At 40.7% G+C, this 20,417-nt stretch overlaps 1 protein-coding gene across 1 annotated transcript in view; it reads left to right on the top strand.

Moving 5' to 3' along the window:
- The first annotated feature begins 16,725 nt into the window (after positions 1 to 16,725).
- Positions 16,726 to 20,417, top strand: part of myt1lb (myelin transcription factor 1-like, b) — a 106,898-nt gene continuing 103,206 nt past the window's right edge. The window contains exon 1 of the mRNA XM_056393540.1: positions 16,726 to 17,003. The gene's annotated coding sequence lies outside the window, so the exon portion shown is untranslated. The remainder of the gene's footprint in view (positions 17,004 to 20,417) is intronic.

Genomic DNA, 20,417 nt, shown 5'->3' with positions numbered 1-20,417 from the left:
GAGGAATAACTAAACATAAGAGACACGGAGCAAGAGAAAGCAAGAGAGTGGGAGGGAGAGAGAGAAGCCATTGGTAACTGCTAAGCTAAAAAAAAAACAGCAGATCTGACCTGAATGTAAACAACAGAAACACTAGCAAACAGAAATGAGACAATCCCCCTACTGCAGCATGTCAGCACAGACACAAAAGCCCTGTTAAGAAATAAAGGGTTTGTCTCCACTGAAACACCAGAGAGCTTTTAATATGAAATGTTTACAGGAAGTGTTGAGTTGGTATTAGAGCATAATGGAGTAACTTTAACAGGACAGATGGGAATTGATCAAAACTAAGCATCGTACTAAAATAGTGGCAGGACCAATTGTTCATATCAAACGGTGGGAATTAGAAATAAAGTGCCTGTTACCTTCTGCAGTTGAGGTAAATAAAGGCCTCGGCCACTATCTGAGGAAATACGGTTGAAAACTGTTGTGGATCTGCTGCAAACGTCCGCCAATGATGTAATAGAAATCATTTTGAAAGGGCAATGACCAATTGGAAAAGTCCAACACTTGGCCGGGTGACCAATGGTGTAAGTCCATCACTCTCTCAACTCTATCACTCACTCAGTCACAGACTTTTACGCATGCAGCGCTGGCCTGTTGCCAGTCCAGCCAAAAAAGTATCTAGGTCTTTTTAGATGATAAATGCACCATCAATCACAAGTATATCTGCTTTCTGTTGCTGGGCAGGCAGCACACAGTGGCTTTGTCTTTTTGGCTGAAAACAGCTGCACACTGCTGCTGGAGTGTAGAATCAGTGGGCCTCAAAACCATGAGCTAGAAAAGACTAAAAAGCTAAAAAAGCTCCATAGTGCTGCAGAGTGATAATTCTCTACGCCTTCATTATTGTGAGCAGCCCCTATTACATTACTTACTGCCATTTGATCAATTGTTGGAATAGAAAATACTGATCGGATTAGCTTTAAGATGAATGAATCTCACATTAATCACAGTTTTGTATAAGTTTGCGTGTTTTTTAGCATGGAGAGATTTTATACTTATTATTGTGCTGTGCTGAAGCATGTCAAACAAATTAGGTAATATTTGAGAGATGAGTAGAGGGCAAAATATGTGTGCACATGTGTTTGTGTGTGTGTTCGTGTGTGTGTGTGTGTGTGTGTGTGTGGTCCTTCCAGCCACAAGATTCATTATTTACAGGAGTGGTTAAAGTAGGACAGCCTGGCCTTCAAAGCTGCCGCACTGAGAAGCCCTGATATCTTCTTGTGCCTTGCTCTCCTTTCTCTCACTCTTCCTCTTTCTCAACCTCTCTCACCCCAGCTCTCTCCTCCTTCCTTGATTTACCACTTCACACCTGCATCTTTTTTTGTCGCCCTTTCTCATTTTCTCAGCCTCCTCTCTCCTGCTGTCTTGCGTCATTTCTTGCATTTTTTTCCCCTCTCTCGTCTCTCTTTTCTCTCTCCCACTGTCTTGCTCATTGCCTTATCTCTCTGCTTTGCTTGATTCATCTCTCTGTCCTTCTTGCTCTCTCCATCACACACACACACACGCACACATATATAGACACATACTTTAGGTTGCTCTACATGAGAGTGTCCTCTCCCCCCTCCTTCTCTCCTCCCACTCGTTCACCCCAATCTCCATCTCTCCCCTGCCCCTCACTCATTTTTATTACTGTCACAGGAGCCTTTCTCTCACTCTCTTACTGCCTCTTTCTCTCCCTCTGTCTCTGTGTTTATGAGCAGAGCTATATTGAGAGCGTCTGGCTGGCAGACACAGAGGAGAGGAGGGCGCGAGAGTGCATGATGAAGACAGAGGAGAGGGAGGGAGAGAGAGAGAGAGAGATGGAGAGACAGTGGTTGACAAGCAAGACAAAGACAGAAAGAGAGTTAGATAATTCCATACAACCATATACATACAGCACCTACATATATAGTATATATATATATATATATATATATATATATATATAAAACAACAACAAGTTATTTGAATGGATTGATTGAGGTCAGGTGGGTGTATACAGTCTTCAAAGCAACCTAAATAAATTCAAAAATCATAAAAAGAAATTCTGACAAAAATGAATCATTTTTCAGAAGGTGAATACTTGGAAATGATGAGAACTCCATCATGAAAGAGGAATTGATCACTGATGAAGAAAGATGGATGCGTAAAGATGCTATAATCAGTATATTTGCTGTATATCAGTGGATTACATTATTACATGTAATGTAAAAGGAGTTGCTTGTAGTGATGAACCCACAGACAATTATCATCAGATGCTGCAGTTCCTATCACAATCCAAAAGTTTGACTATTTTTGGTTGATTCTCACGGCTCTCATCAACAGCATGCAGCTGTTTTCAGTAAACCATTTCTAGAGAAACAAAAACTACTGTACTTTTCTTGTCTTTTTAGTTGAGAACAGCTGCCTGCTGCTGCTATGACAGTGTGAGTGACCCAAATGGTAAAGTTTTAGTTCACTATAACGCTCTGTAAAGGAGGAGCTGCAGATTCAGTCAGTGACCTCTTACAGAAATCACATTGTTTTCACATTGTTATTTGATACATTATTATTATAAAAAGATATTGATTATAGCAGCTTTAAAAGAAGTGGTAATATGTCGGAGTTTACAGTTTGTTCATGCTGCCGCCCAATTGGCTAAGAAATGAACTTATGCATGTTTATGGGATAATCTCAACAACACTTATTTGCATAGGTTTAACTTCATTTTATGATAGCATTATATTCACTGAAGTAACATCACATCAGTGAAGTCAGTCAGTTTCTCAACATTTAGCTAGATGAGCACAATGTCATCATAACCTATAGAAAAGATGTCCAAAACTACAAATGTACATTCTTGCTTCAGGATTATGTTGGTTTGGGGCTCTTCATGGGATTTGTTGACAATAACAAAAATACAGAATGTCACCAGCCTTATTCTTTATATTGGCAAAGCTATGATTTCACAGAACTCTCCAATATGATCTTTATTAGACAGACATTAATGCTCTGGTTCTCCGGCAGAAAACCTTTGGATATGACGCTGCTGCATAAAGATACATAACTAGTTGAAAAAGCACACGACCTGGAGCCCTGAGAAATAGAAAATCATCTGATGAGTCATCCAGTCTTTCCCATCCATCCAGATGGGTTTATATTTGGAGAAAAACAAAAAAGCCTCCAGCTCTTAGTATCTATTAAAGTCGGAGGTGGGTGTGTAATGGCAGGAGCTACAGTGAATCATTAGCTTAGAAGTTTGGTGTGTATAATTACCATAGCCACAGCCACTCCTCCCTATGTGAGGAGTAGATGCCAGGACTGCAGGCAATATTACAAAACCTGCTGCATCCTTGGTTCAAATATTGCTTCCTCTCGATGTCCCTGCTCTTGTTGAGCTCTCCTAAAGGTGTCCTGAATGAAGTAGATGAGGTCGAAAAGGTGGCAAGAACAAGTCAAGGCAATAGACTCAGAGGGATATGAATCTGAAACTAGTGCATCATAGTCAGGACTCTCAATTTATGTGAATACAGAAATGTCAATAAGTAAAATAAAACTAAATATGTAATGTATATTATTATTATTGTATTAGTAAGCAGTCGGGAAGCAGTCCATAGTTGCTTCCAATTAGAGGAAACTTCCCCCTGGGGCGTTGACACTGGTGGTGGTGATGAGGTATGGAGCTCGAGGATGGGAACGGCTTCATGAGAGGGAAACTGCTGATCAGATGGTTTGGTTGGAGATGGTCAGGCATCCACAGGTGAGGCGGTGAAGGCATTTAACGTTTGACAGCTCACGAGCGATTGGCTAAAGACGAGAGTGTCAGGTCGTGATTGGATGAAGACAAGAATGAGCTGGCGGAGCTTAGAGACAGAGGGAAACGGTGCTTGTGACTTAGCTGAGCTTTCGCTAAGCTTCATTTGTCGGCTGGTGCACCACTTTGGTCCAGAGAATGGGGCACACACTCATGATTGGCTGATATATTCAAAACTGCACTTCAGTATCATTATATTAGAAATGAAAGAAAAGTATGTAATGTGGGGCACTTCTGCGTAATAATACGGTAGTTCAATGGTTGACAAACTGTAGTTCCAAAGGAAAGAGCTGTTTGACAGGAAGATAAAGCGTTGAAAATATCCAAAAGAAAGCGTGTACTTCCAATGATATTAGATTTTTTCAGTGGGCGTTTTTTTTTCAAAGTGGCTAAAACATCTTTTTTTCTGCTGACCCCGTCCACAGCAGCTCATCGCTCAGCTTCTGTGCCAGTGCTCCCAGCTGCTTCTCTGAACTGGTTGATTCGACTGATCTGAATCTTCTGCAGGTAAAACAACTACCTCAGACAACCCCACGTCAAATAACCCCAACTATCACTTTAAGTACAGAAGGCACTTTTATTACCTGTATAACTCCTCTCCGCTGCTGAATGTGTTTGTTTTTCTTCTGTCGTCAGATTGCACCTGTAATGCTGTATGGTAGACCCTATAAAGAAACGAGAGCTCAAATGATCCATGTACTTGTATTTGCATGAGCTTGAAGATGGCCTCATTAATCAAGCTTGTCCCAGTGAGCACTGATAAACTTCTACATGTTTGTAGTCTTAACAGGCTCGAGGGCACTGTGACAGTTTCCAGAAATATGTCACCCAAGACACTTGACCACTCGCAGATACCACAGGTGTTCATACTGGGAGAGATCCTCAGCCAGATGAAACAGGCCTTTGAATGGCATTCCTATAAGGATGTTCAAATAAATACACAGCAAATGTTCAAATGGAGGTGTAAATAAAGTTTTACATAACTCATAAATGAGCCTGTGTGAAATGAGCCTGGGAATGCCATGGACAAATAAGCTGTGTCCATTTAAATGCAGGAATTTGGCTGCATTGTCCAAAGGGATTAGTGAAAAAAAGAGAGCTCTCCACTCTGACAGTGAATCCCTTTAAAGCCATTAAAATCGAAGGCAACACCAGCAAAGCACAGAAGAGCGGACTTGAGGTCAGTCCAGTCTCGAGTACCAGACATTATGATGCCCTCTCAGACCTGCTGGTGTCATGATCAGAACAGCCCAGACAAACTTCTTCAGTGGCCTTTTTTTATTTTAATGAGGAATGGTCCAAAATCCATCACATACAGTTCAGGCAGCAGTGTGAAAGCTGTACACAAAAAGACTAAAGTCAAATGTTGAACCATCACTTAATTGATACTTCATATTGTTTGAAGCTGAGATTTGTATTTACACTTATAGTAATGGGGGGTGGGGGGTGGGGTGGGGGGGGCAGTGAAGCAGTGAAGAGAAAACAAACGCACAATCCGAGCAGACCAGGCAATACAGAAACCAGTATTGGAAGAGAGGAGAAAGCACGATTACTCAAGCATGTGTGCTTCAGAAATGGGTCAATAAAGACTTAAGATGATGTTGAAAAATCCCCAAGGTGAGAAAAAAAAAACCAAATGTCTCAGTCTCTGCATCTTTTGAACAATTCCTCTTTCCTAATTGAAAGTCCAGTTCACCGCTATGGCCCATACTTGGGCCGTAATCACTGTTTTCATCTGGACCAGTGTTGCTGGGGCTTGAGATTAAATAATGGAGCAAATAAATCAGCTGTGTAATTAGACAAACTGGTGTAAAAAAAAAAAAAGATTGGAGCTGCAGTGCTCATTGCAACAAACTGTCTCATTTTCTGCATGCCCCCAAAATGGTCTGAATTATCCAGATTCAATTAGAACTGTTGAAGAAGGACTCGTGCTGCCCAGTGGCACACAAACTTTTGTCCACAATCAGAGCACCACATTAGACTGAATGTATTCCATGAGTTTCAAGTGAAATAGGAGTTGCACTATCATAGTTTTCAGTTAGAAAGTGGATGTAGCTTCTTTGAAAAGCGGCACATAGAGATGTAAAATACTAGAATGAGATCTGATCTGTATTAAAGGACACGAGCTGATCTGACCGACTCTAGGATTTTTCAATTTTCCTTAGAGTGTGTAGCTATTAGGTTTAGTATTGGGAGTTGGGATCGATTCATATTTCAGTTATTTACTGTAAAAGTAGAATCATAAAAACTATGTAATGTAGTTTTCACTGATGACTGGGACGAGGCGTGGTGTCTTTTTATCCTAACACCCCATAATTGAACTGAAACCCTTCAATGTCGACACCTTCTACCTTTCACCTGAACAAAAGACATGTTCAAATTTTCACTAACGGACAAACAACTATGTTGTAATAAGACACTCAGTATTTTTAAGTTACAACTAACTGCTTTATAGAAGTATATCTCTATAACATTAAATATTCATGACTTAATAAGCAACATTCAAAGTTAAAGATTAGAAAAAACAACCTAAAACACCTAACAGTGTTATCATTAATTAAGAGGTTAGGTATCTATAATGAAGACGTCTGTGTTTGTGTGATTTGGTCAGGTTTTGTTTGGTAACAAGGACAAACAACCCCACAATATGAGTTATGATTCAGCTTTGAGCAACCAGCTGACACATGACAACTGAGCCCCACCCACTTCAAAACACAGCTATCATGTGAAACAACCAAACCGACCTGAAGGAAGAAACTAATTGAGAAAAGTTTCCATTGTCTTTAACTGTTTTGACTCGTGTTCAACAACTGAACCAAAGTTGGTTTACTAACACCTTTTCCTCTGCAGTGATTGACATTTTGTTTCACATGGTTTTCACACATAAAAAGTGAAAAAAAAAGGAAAATTGGGGCTTAAGCTCATTTACTCTTACTTCCTCATTGGACCCCCCCCCCCCCCCCCCCCCCCCGCTCCAGGTGGACAGGTGAAAGAGCAGAGAGCATCAAGATGGTCAGAGGAGGAAACATCAGAAAGACTCAGCCACATGTTTGAGCCTCAGTCAGACCCAGACTCAGATGAGGAGTCTGTTGAGACCGGATCTTTTATCTTTAACTTGAACATCTGCAGGCTTGATGGATTGTTGTTGGTAGAGGTGTTCAGTACATTCACGAACAAATCTTTAACACTGAATCCTCACTGTCACTGACTGAATGGATCTTCTTACGCGGTGACTGAGAGCACCAGTCATCTCAGCCATCACACACAGCGTGTACTAACTGCATAAAAACTTATTGAAAGACTGCGAAAGCCACGGAAACAAAGATGATGTAATGACTCTGTTGCTAATACAGTAGGTGAGTGCTGAGCGGATGAAAGCTGTTCTGAGATAAATGTAAGGTTGTAGGTTGAACCAGCAACTAACCAAATACTACTGAAGTGAAGACAGTCAGAATCAGCATGGAACATCACAGGGATATGAAACGTTCACTTACTCAGGCTTTCTAGGCCCCATGAAAAGATATCATATGCTGTCCAACACCACCACAGCTCAAGACCATCACTTTAAATGTAATTTTAGTGGTAAAATTGAAAACATTAATTATATCATCTTACCATCATTATCAAAATTTCAGTTACTACTGTTTTGTTGAGTTAAGTTATCTGCATACACCACAGAAAACATTAGACCGCACTGAACCCTCTGAATATTGAATTACCTACAGTTGCATTTGACAATATTTCACTCTGCATCAAAGTCATGGAGACATACAGCACCTTGACCATATGAACTGAAGGTATTATTTTAATATTAGCTGTCAGTTCAATACGGACTGAGTCACACAATGCTTCAAACTGTCCAGCATTCAACACAGACTATAGATTGATCATTATGTGGAAAAGTAATTACAGTGTTTGAATTATTATCATTGAAAAGGATATAATAATTTTTTCCTTTATTTCATAATAATAAAAAAGAAATTCCCACGACCCCCTTGCAATTAAACCGACTGACATGTCATTCAACACAATGCTTCTCACCTCCCTCATCAGTTGGGAGTAGGGCTGGTTCATTGGTAGGGGTTTTGGGGACGGGGACAACTGATTGAGTGTGAATAACTTGCTAAAAGTTTTCCTGCATTAATTAAATGTCGGTTAAAAGAGGAGCAAAATGTAAACACTCAGACTTTTCGGTGAATTTATTAAGTAACTAATGTCAGGGGAGCAAAAGTAGCCTGTTTTACGATGGACTAAGATAACAGGTTAATTTACACCACTCATGGAGTACACCCACCTTTCTTTGAGAGAGAAACTGGGTGATATACTGTCGCCCTCAGTTTTCTCTTTCCTTTCCGTGACGGTGGGGATCTCTAGCCTTGTTAATGAGGCCAACTGCAGTTGAGAAGAAACTGCTCTTGTGCCAAGAGGTTTTGGTCTCCTCCTGCCAGACGGGAGCATCTTGAAAAGTTTGTGTCCGGGGTGGGAGGGGTCGGCTACAGTCTTTCCGGCTCGCCTCGGGGTCCTGGAGTTGTACAGGTCCTTTGAGGGATGGCAGATTGCAGCCAATCACCTTCGCGGCAGAGTGAACGATAAGCTGCAGTCTGCTCCTGTCCTTGGCAGTGGCAGCAGCAGTGTACCAGGTGGTGATGGAGGAGGTGAGGATGGACTCAGTGATGGCGGTGTAGAAGTGCACCATCACTGTTCTTTGCAGGCTGAACTCCTCCAGGAAGTCCATCCTCTGATGAGCTACCTTCATGAGGGCGCTGATGTTCAGCTCCCACTCGAGGTCCTGTGTGAAGATTGTTCCCAGGAAGCGGAAGTACTCCACAGGGATGGGGTATCATCACACCACGATCATCTACACTGTCTTAAGAGCGTTCACTGCTGGCCTACTACTGTTGGCACCTGGTTTGGGGGCAGGATGGAACCATTTCATGTAAATAGAGGGTGGATACAGAGGCTGTTATAACAACTTTTTAGGGCCCCATTCAGTCACATGCCCTGAGAATTGTCCTAACCTTGCCCGGATACAGGGCCCCTGCACTTACTGATGTACGCACCGGCTGGGATTGGATCTGTGATGTGATCGCTTAGCTGAGAAAAAAGGTGATTGAACTACACAGTCAGTGACTATGAATATAAGCTGCACAAAATGATTCAAATCAGCAAAGTGATCTGTAATTTCCACCTCTAATAGTTGGATTTCTCACTTTCTAATGAGCCATGTCTGCTGTTATATGTTAAAGGATTAGTCTGACATTTTGAGAATTATACTTATTTGCTATTTTTGCTCAGACTTACACAAGAAGATCAATACTATTCTAATGTCTGTGCGCTAAATATGAGGCTACAGCCACCAGGGAGTTAAGGGGACTAATCTTCGCTGGATGCCTGGCAACCTCACGGTAAAAAAAAAAAAGTCACTGCACCCCACTAAGATATAAGCTACGTCCCAATTCAAGGGCCACATCCTTCGGAGGCTGCATTTGAAGACCGATAGCATCACAGCGTTGCGACCCTTCTGTCCTGTTTCAAAGGCTCCTCCAAGAAACCCGTCATTCTCTTCCTGGGCAACAAAGGCTCCAACGGGCCCAACCTATCCCAAGATTCATTGCGCGCCAGTAATGAAAATAATGATAATGAACCCATCAGAGAGCCTGAGAATTACACTTTTACAAGTTTTTGTAAAAAAAAAAGTTGCATGTTGTCAGGGTTGCTAGGCGACAGGAGCAGCACTTTGTGACGTAAAGGTAAGGGCAGTCACAGCAGGAGGTGCAAAGCCAAAATCCAGAGAGCCACCTTCTTAGACCACATCCTCCAAAAGGATACAGCTCTGAATTGGGACACAGCTACAGGTTGCTGGCTTTAGATTCATATTTATTGTATTTATTGTTTCCCAAAATATTTAACTATCCCTTTATGGGGTTTAATAAAGGGTTATTACAACAAGATGACATCGAGTGAAGAGCTTGGAGCGGAAGTCCCTCACGTTGAAAGGATCCAGCTGATGTGGTACGGCCACGTGATAACGACACCTCCTGGGTGCCCTTCTTTAGAGGTTGTCTGGGCAAAGCCAACTGGTAGGAGACTCCAGGATAGACCCAGAACACACTGGAGGGATTATATGTCTCATCTGATTTGGAAATGCCCTGGGAAGGGCTGCAAGACATCGGTGGGGAGGACTAGACTACCAGGCTGCTGCCACAGCAACCCAGCCATGGATGGATTACAACAGTCCATCAAGTCTGCAATTGTAAATGTTAATAAGCTGTTAATTAACAGATGCTGGTCCACTATAACCTCTATTTTCCAGAAGGGTAGGGGTTAAAGATCGTGATAAACCAGCCAATGAGATCACATCTTGGCAACCCAAAACAAAGGCTGATCTATCAGAGTGGTACCAGACAAATCAGCTGTTTAAATCAAAATATCAAGTCACTCTGTTAAAGTGAACAAGTTGTTTTTTTTTTTAATGCCAGTACAATATAACCTCAGCAGACCTCCCACAGTGCCCTACAGAGTCAACCAAACTTTCCAACAGACTTCACCCCCCCCCCCCCCACCCTGCCCTATCCCATCATGGGAGGTTTTGAGTCACAGGACTGACAACCTTATTATGCGGTGCACTTATTATTGATATTACGCCGCAGAGGCGCGGTTGCCATGGTCACCGAGCAAGAGACATTTAATTTTCTCTCCTCCATCATCATTATCTATGGGGCCATCTGTTGTGGAAAATGAATTCAGCCTCATTTGCATGACTGATAAGCACATTCTTTATCTGTCCCACAGAAGGTCATATGCCATGGATTTGGGGACTCGAGAGAGAGAAAGAGAGCGAGGGGGTGAAATGATGCGTGGTCTTACCTCTATGAATGAGGTAAATGGGCTGTATGTGTGTGTTTGAGTGTCTATCGGAGCTCGGATATGTGCATATGTCTGCATAATGCATGGACATGTAATGTTTATGTATGCCCTCTTGTTTATACCCATGCCATGCCTTTGTTCTCATGTGGGTGCCTCTGAATTTACATAAGCATGCGCCTATGTGCGTGTGTGTGTGTGTGTGTGTGTGTGTGTGTGTGTGTGCGTATGTGTGTGTGTATTCACCATCATGAGTCCTTGCATTTTCTGTGTGAATGCATATATTTCCCTAACAGTATGTGTGTATATGTGTGGGTCAGAGTGAACATATTATATATTTACTAAATAATTACATTTTGAGCAGTCCGACCTCTTCAAGCTCTACTTCTTGACTTTGGATTGGAGCACTGAATAAAACTGGAATTATATTTCTCTGGGCTCCACACTGGCGAAAAGAGCATGTGGTCTCTGGGATACTTTCACTTGTGTGTTTCTTCCACACATGTACCTGATGGGTTTGACTGTTTTTATCTTCATTTTGATCTTGCCTCCAGAGAGGAATCGAATCAAACAGTCACCTTGCTTGACACTTGGGAGGTGTGCATGTCAGCAAGCTTCTGCGAGCTCCGTATGGTTACCCATAACACCATGCTGTGCTTAAGTTTGCAGAGACGTGCACGTGTAGCTTCAGAGAAGCCTGATTGGAACAGGCTGAAAATAGAGCACCCGACATATGATCATCTTTATGAAAGTGCTATGGCTAATGCTTTGGCAAACAATGGCATGATTACGCATCCAGCAGAGCAACATTAGCATTCATGTGGAGTCGTGTTTGTGTCCACCTGATGAATGTAAGTCCAATATTCACTCCTCTTTTATCTCTCCACCAGCTCCTGAAAAAAATATCTGGCTCATTAGCTGCTAAATGCTCCTGCGTTCACCAGCAAGTCACTGAGCTTGACCGTCTGCTCTTTGGTGCAGGTGGCGTACGGTGAGTTTTGTTGTTGTTGTTTGTTTGTTTTAATTTTACAGGATTTTAGAAACATGAGGTTGTGAGTCCCTATCAGTGCAAACCCCACCCACCCTTCAAGGATTTAAAAGATTTATTAATTTAACTATTAAATTACGGTTTTATAAGATAATATGAAAGTCTAAACGTGGTTTCAAAGCCCTCTCCATATTACTGGGACATATTTGTTGCCCTAAAATGTATCAAATTTATCCTTATAAAAAAAGTGAATCTAAAATTCCTTTCAATTCAATTCCCTTTTATTTGTACAGCACCAAATTACAGCAAACAGAGTGGTCAAGACCGTACAATGCTATAGAGAGAAACCCAACAGTTCACACAAAGAGCAGCACTTGGTGAGAGTGGAGAGGAAAATCTCAACTCTCCAAACCTGCAACAGAACCAGAGAGAGAGGGGGAGAGATACCTGCAGAATGAGGATGGAGAGAGAGAGAGAGAGAGAGAGAGAGGAGGAGCACAAACTACAGAAGAGAGATGACACAAACTTACGGACGCGCAGTAATGTGATATAAATGCATGGAGAGAGAGAGAGGAAGTGCTCAGTGCATCAAGCTCTAACCATAAGCTTTATCAAAGAGGACAGTTTGAAGCCTGATTTTAAATGTCGAGAGGGAGTGTGCCTCCTCCTCACCCAGCCCGGGAGCTGGTTCCACAGGAGAGGAGCCTGACAGCTGAAGGCTTCTGAAGGACCACGATTTCATATGTGAAATGTCTGAAAACCACGTGTGTATGTGTGCATGTACAGGTGAAATGCGCCTTGACATAAATTTGTACTCAATCAAAATTACTAATACCCGCAAAAAATTCCCAGAAAAGAAAAACTAGAAACATGACCTTACTGTCAATTGTCATTATGCCCCTGTTCTTTTTTTTTTTTTTTTCTAACTGAAAACTGCTGCCTGCTTCAGCTGGAAACAGGTTCAACTAGAGCAGCACTCAGTAGAGCGCATACCTCCGCCAAGGCCAAACAATCGTGCACACATCTGTCAGATCCAGGTTATTATCTGGATCTGCTGCAAATTGTGCAAAGTCACAGTTCTTAAGTCACATAAATATATCTGATTTGATTTTCAAGACCCAAACATTATTTCCTGAGGAATACTGTAGGTGAGAATATGGAAATATCTTGCAATGTTGGGGAATTTGATCAAAAACTCCTGGATCCGCATGAAAAATTAAATGGGTTCTTCCACGGCACATGCCTCATCCCTCCACCAAATTTGGTTCATCCCGCTGACAAACAGACAAGCCAACAAACAGACACAGGTGGAAACATAACCTGCGTGGTGGAGGTAATGAGAGGAGTCTGTGGGGACGTTATAGCTCTCACATCAATCTATCTGCCAGCCCTCTGTTTTCACTCTAACTAACTCTCATGTCACGTCAGTCCCAGCCACACACCTCTGCCCAGTTTCCCACCTGCTGGCTGCTCCGCCCCTGTGCGCACCTGACCCGTTTTAACTAATCTTTCTCTCTCTCTCTCTCTCTCTCTTTCTCTCTCTCTCTCTCTCTCTCTCTCTCTCCCTATACATATATATACATGTATATATATGCCTGCCACCTCTTTGCATACCTGGTTTGTTTGCCTTTGTTGTAACATTCCAGTAAAGACTCTTTACCTGCCATCATTGACTCCATTGTGCTTTGTTCTCAAAAGAAATTTGGGAAAACATTTAGCTAAAAGAGGCTAAAATACAGTGGGAGAGCTCAAAACACTAATAACAAACTAACAAGTTCAGAAAATGTTTTCATCAATTTGGCAACACAACCAAATATACAAACGTGCTACTGGCAGCAAGTATGTGTATATATATTAATCTATATATTTATATATTTTTAATATATATATATATTTTTATATATATATATATATATATTTTTTTTTTTTTCTTTTAAATGTTATTTTTTGGGCATTTCTACCTCTATTCCAATAGGACAGTGAGAGACAGGGGATGACATGCAGCAAAGGCCCATGGGTCAGATTTGAACCCATGGCGGCTGTGGTTAGGACCAAGCCCATGTTGTACGCGCTCCACCAGGTGAACCACCGAGGCGCCTCAGCATGTATGTATATTTGAAACGGACTGTTACCATGATTAAAGTCACATATTTCTCTAGGTTTGAAAATTGCTGGAAACATTTCTGATACTGTAAGTACACAACTCAAAAATATATATAACAGGTCCAGTCATTTTTAGACATTTTAATGTGGAAAAGTTAGATATTATAACTTTAAATCAGTCTTCTTTTCATCTTGACGTTCTGATAAAATCAAATATGTTTAATATTATTGCAAGTTTTTTGTCTTGTCTGTCTCTCCAACACAAAACAGGAGGCAATGAACGACGCTGACAGAATACACAAACGTGCTAGTTGCAGGAAGTTTGTGTATTTGGTCGTGTTGTGAATATTTGCAGCACACGTGTTTTCAAATTTGAAGTGAAGATGTTTTCTGAATTCATGTTTATTCTCTTCTCATGTGTTTTCTGAAATTGCAGTGCTTTGAGCTCTCAGGGCCACCGTACCAGAAGCTCCTTAGAGGCTGATGATTCTCTATGTGGTCTGACACTTTTCACTTTTCACATTACACATTTAATCTTTTGTTGGATAGACAATAGATATAGTTTGGTGATTGCTGCAGCTTTAATGAGTTAGGATATGGTGCTGAGGCTGAGGCTGTGGGCATGTAGTCGCTGGTTAAAGAACTGAATCCAGTCACTGAGGGTCCTCACAAGTATAGTGATACAAACCTGTGTGTGTGTGTGTGTGTTAGTGTGTTTATCCCCCTGAAGCCACTGTTGTGTATATGTGTGTGCCACTGCCGCCATGTGTGTGTGTGTGTGTGTGTGTGTGTGTGTGTGCAGGTAAAGTGGCTTCCTAAGGGTTTGTGTGTGCTCTGGTCTTTTATGTCTGGCACATTTGTCATCCTGTTCCAAAGACACAAGTCTCTCTCTCTCTCTCTCTCACACACACACACACACACACACACGCACACACACAGAAACACACCATACTGTACATATGTAGGCTGCAGCTTGTTATTCCTCCTCTCTCTTACTCCCAATGCACAAACAAGGCAACTTCTCCTCCCTTATACATCTCTCTCTGCTCCCTTAAGGTATCCTCTTCCTCCTCTTTTCCCTTCCCCTCACCCCACCTGCTCTTCTCCCTCGGTCCCACCGAACAACAAGCCTTCACCTTCTCCCACACTATCATCCTCAGTCCCAAAACGCACTGACTCTCTTTCTCCCGCTCCTTCGGCTCCCTGGCTCTCGGCTCGCTTTGACTCTGCAACATCAAAACCTCTATAACCTCAACAACCGCTCGCTCCATCCCTGCTGCAACAGCGGGTTTCCCTCCATTTCTTTCACACTTTTTCTGTCTCTGCATTCAGTCACTTCATTTTCACTCCCAACTAAGACAGGAGGTTGTAGTGTTGTTTTACATTTATTAATTTACAGTATGTGTGCACGCTTCCCATCTCTGTTTGAGTAGATGCCTCAAACTATTTACTTATAGCACATTTCTCTGTATATTCTACTGCAGTGCATACACAGTGTGTTGCATATATAAGGCGGTAGCCTGCGACATCACTACATCCAACGTATAGAAGAATGCAGAGGAATATGTCATTTTAAAGTCATTAACTAGAGCCTTAATCCAAGAAGATATTTACATTAGATAAACTCTTCATTAATGACATCCGTATTTTGAGATCATCTGCAGAGTTTGTAATATCAGAAGCAGGTTCCATTTAATAAGTCGATCTCAAGGTTCATTTAGAAGACTGAAAAGACCTTTAATAGAAAGTCTGACACCCTCTCACATCTAAAGACAATGTCTCATAAGTCACACAGTTTTTAGTCTCACACTATAAGATTATATAGACTGTGAAGACTTTGAATAGATTCCTTTAGGATTATTTCCCATCATGCTCCTGGTGGGCATTTACAGGACTCCAGACTTTTTTGCTCCATGAAATTCTACATCATCATCATTATCATCATCATCATTATTATTAAATGACTGTCTGGACTTTGTATCTATGTGTTCCTGTTTTATTTTGCTTGTGTTGCCTCCATGCTCAATATCTACATGGTTTGCTGCTTCGTGCTGGAGAGACTGAAAAGCCTAAAAACATATGATAATATTAAACATATTTGATTGTATCAGAATGTCAAGACAAAAAAAAGACTGACTTAAAGTTATAATATGTAACTTTTTCACATTAAAATGTCTAAAAACTACTGGACTTATGTTATATATATTTTTTGAATTGTTACATTATCCCAAATGTTTCCAGCAAGTTTCAAACCACAGAAATATATGATTTTAATCATGGTAACAGTCTGTTTCATTTGGTCGCCTTTTGCAAATTTTCCAGAAGTCTGTGAAAGGAACCGACTGCATTTATTACATCCAAAATTGTAATCATTTTTCCCTTAAATGGGAATATGTATTGTTTGGTTTCCATGACCTAAGTACTGAAGGTGACAATACATTTTATTTAATACATCTTGTTATTTTTAATGCAAAATTTCACATCCATAAGAGTAAGTTTTCAAATAATAAACCATTCTTTCCTGCTTTGATTATAGAAATGGAAAAATATATATCTACCATTTCTAGAGGTACAAATAGAAAAGCAATTAAGATGTATAATGCTTCCTTACATTAGAATACTTTCATTTAACATTATACCTTAAATTCACCCTGTGGCAATTTAATTTTTTCTTCAATTTTCCTTTGGTTGTTAAACTGTTTATTCGTTTATACATCAGCTTATTCTGATGAACTATGTACTATTTTTGATTTGTATTCCTATACTTTTTTTGTGATTAAAAACAATAATAATTAAAAACAAATCATTTGGTCGCATGTCAATGACATCATATCCCATATGAGCATGGATTGGCATTGTGGTTTCCTGCCAAAATCTCAAAATGGACTTTTATCTAGTTTTAATCCAAGTACACCTTTTACACCTTGGTGGTTTTCAGCTCTATATTTGAACCAGATGAAGGATTTTAGTCGTCGGACGTCTGGATCTGGAGTTACCAGAGAAACAAGCTGAGGAAATGTTTGACTCAGCTCCCAGCTGCTGGAGACCTCCTGTCCTGTCTCTATAGAAGAGCAGCAGTGAACCTCTGATTTTTAAAGTGAAACCGTTTTATACGTTTACCGATTTTAATTCCCTGGTTCGTTGTTTATGGAGACGAGGACACCTCTGTGGATAATTCGGTTGCCGGTAAAAACCCGCTGAACGCCCGATCTACAAATCATTAAGGAAACAAAGGTAAGCAGTGTCAGTTTCCAGCTACTCTGTCTGCCTGAACAGCGTTGGCGAATTACAGACTTTTTAAAGTGAAGCTACTTTATCGGTGTTTTTCTACCGGTTTTTAATCCCCTTGTGTGTTTGTCGTGGAGAGGAGGACACCTGTGGATAATTCGGCTGCCGGTTAAAACCTGCTGAACTTCTGCTTCATAAGTTATCAGAGAAACAATCCAAACTAAGGTTAGCATCAATCTCAGCTCCAGCTCTCCCCTGAGTCTCTGTCCTCCGCACAGCGCCGCTCAAACACTGACTTTAAATATCAAACTGCTTTATTCAGTGTTTTTAACGTTGAGAATCAACAGGTCTGTTTGATCTATAGACAGCTCAAACAACCACCTTAAACCAAAGCTATCAACATGACTGGAGCGGTGCAACTCCAGCAAAACTTTCATGATTTTATTCCAACGTTGGAAATTTGTCTGTGACAGTGAAATCACTTGAAAAGTTGTTTGGTTGTGAGGCTGATGTAGCTTGTTTGTTCCAGAGCTTTTGACTAACTGTCCTGAGCAGGTGAGGTCAGCTGTTAACAAACATTTAAACTCTCCATTGTCATATTTAGGGCTTCTTGTTCTTGTTTACCAACAAGTTGAGTGTGACAGCAAAACATTAACTCAAGACCCACTTCCTCAGCTTCTGACTGTCTTTATCAGCAGATTGTGAACGCTCAGTTGTTTAAAAGCTTTACAACAGGTCAGTGAACCTGGGAGCTGGCGTCCCAGAGCTGCACTGTCAAGTTACCTTTTAACAAAAATGATGTAATGTAGAGTCTGTGGCAGCATTAGATATGACGAGCAGCAAACTCATTACAATATACATATGTCTACTGACTGAAGATAGCTGTGAAAATAAACAGCTGCTCATTTTGCTGGGGACATGCTCACATGCCTTCACTCATGCATCGTGAGTGAAAATGTAAATTCGACACACGAAACTAAAGATGTGAAGTTTTTATGGACATTGCGGAAGCAGCAACCATCAGGGAATTGGTTTGTCAATTGTTTGAGAGTAAAGATATCCAACTCATTGAGGAGAAAACAACACACTGCCTGTTTTGGAGGTTTGTACAGTGACACACACTGCATTACCTTTGTATGAGTAATGGTCAGCAGTGGGCTTTCTTGGCCTAAGCTTCAATGAAACAGCCCCTAGGTGTAGTCACTGACTAACCCTTGCTGCTCTATTGTCGGCCCGTGTTTGATTACCTGATTTCTATTTTCATGCCATTCCAGTGTGGACAGCCGACTGTTCATTGATTGGACTCATTTAGGGTGTTTGGGTGGTAATTTTGCTTCTCAGTTTGCCTGTTTGATTTGATGGCCCACTTTTCAGCATGCACATAAAAAATGTCTTAACAGCAAGCATTGGCATATTCAGTATTTTATTTTTCTGAAACAAGTGGAGCATAATGATTTAGGGTACGATATTGTTTCAGTCATGTTTTTTGATTGACATTTTTTACTGTATTAAATGTTTAAAAAAGTGCCTTTTCATTCTGCTCTTTAGTCTCACATATGTGCTTTTTTTATTTTATTTATTTATTTAGTAACTGCAGTGGCCTCTAAGGACAAATCACTTACATGGGAGAAATCACAATACATAAGGGAAAAGTGCTCCAAATACGCAAATGCATCAAATACCAAAATACATACAAGCATGAAAGCACAGACTTTAAGTGGAATGCACTACAAATCCAGAAGTGCAACAAATACAAAAACACATGCAAAGAGGGAAAAGACGTGCAACAAGAGCTGCTGCACCACAAGTGCTCCGGGACCCGAGGGAGAGTGATGGGCTGGATTTGGATAAACAGCAACGTTACACACAGACTTATCTCTGAACAGACTCTTTCAGGGGGTGAAAAGGATCCAGTTGACAGTGAGTATAGTTAAAGATACAAGTTATCCAACCTGTAATATATATTAACAATCACAACTAAATTCAAGAGACCACACTGCCATCGTTCATTTTCATTTTTATATATATATGTATATATATTTGTTTTTATTGAAATGGAGTATTTATCTGTTCATATTTTTTCATTCATGTTCAACTTTACCTTTAAACAAACTGGCAGCAAACTATATAATATTTCAACTCTGAGCCCAAAATAGAAAATGCTATGGACAACAGAGAAAGCAATGAATGGCTGAAGAGCCTGCTGAGATGAGACTGTTCTCCTCGGGATGACTTCTGTGGAGTGGAACCACCGCTCTCACTTACAGCGGGTCCTCACAACACGTTACAGCAAATTTCCAATACTTACAGACATTACTTGGATAAACTGACCTCATGTTTAAAATCTAAATTAGGTTCCTCTCTCACCTGAAAAAATATCAAAATTTAATGAAGGCTTAGCTTAGGTACGTACAAGCACAAGTATCTATGTAACATTACAGTTTATGTAGAGCTCTGCTGGTGCAGTAGTTCTTTGTTGATGATCATGTTTCCTTTACTGTGGTCGGTAGCTACGCTACAAGACAAGGACTTTGAACAGCTCAGTCTGGTTCGTCTGACACTGCTCTTTCTATTCGTTTTTGACTCTTAACAAAGGATGTCACATTGCTGCCTTCTTTGTACTAAATCACTCTAAATTCCCGCCCCTTTAGTGGGTCGTGACGACTTTGTGATTTAGAGCTGCAACAATAAGCTAATTAATCAATTAGGAAACAGGACATTTACCAACAACTATTTTAATAATTCATAAAGTAAGTTTTCATGTACAAATGGCAAAAAAAAAAAATCAAGGGTTCCGAGTCACATGTGAATATTTTATTAGTCCTCTATGATAGTAAACAGAATGTCTTTATATTATATTAATACAAATGTATTTATAATACTTCTAATGTATCTATATCTAAGTTTAATATTTCTTTTTAAATAGTCCTCCTCTCAGTGCTTCTCAGATTCATCATAGCCGTGAAAGTAAAAGCGCAAGTAATGACGTTACCTGTCAGTGAGCCGACAGGAGATGTGATTGGCTTGTCATAGCAAGAAAAAACCACACCTGTAATTGTTCCCATTACAACTGCGTTCCATTTAGGGGAGCCGGTTTCCGGGTCCTGATATTGTGCGTTCTGAGCTCACTGGCGCAGCTGACCGGGACATGGAATGGAAACGGAGCCGTCGGTAACCAGATTTGTTTCACCTGTGCTTTTCCTGCGCTGCGCTGTGTGAAATAGCAGGGCCCTGGCACTAGCACACACATGTGGAAAACAGCTGTTATTAATGATGCTGGTTACACCTGTGTTTGAATCTGTCCACAGTGAGAGAGGGCTAACTATATGTTTTTTTTTTTTATATATGCTGTAAAATAGAAGAACACAAGCTCATATTCATGTAAATGACAAAATTAAAAAAAAAAAAAAAAAAAAAAAA

This window comes from Seriola aureovittata, chromosome 13 (assembly GCF_021018895.1).
Source record: "Seriola aureovittata isolate HTS-2021-v1 ecotype China chromosome 13, ASM2101889v1, whole genome shotgun sequence".
In the NCBI taxonomy this organism is placed as follows: domain Eukaryota; kingdom Metazoa; phylum Chordata; class Actinopteri; order Carangiformes; family Carangidae; genus Seriola; species Seriola aureovittata.
This window is presented reverse-complemented; position numbering and strand designations above follow the sequence as displayed.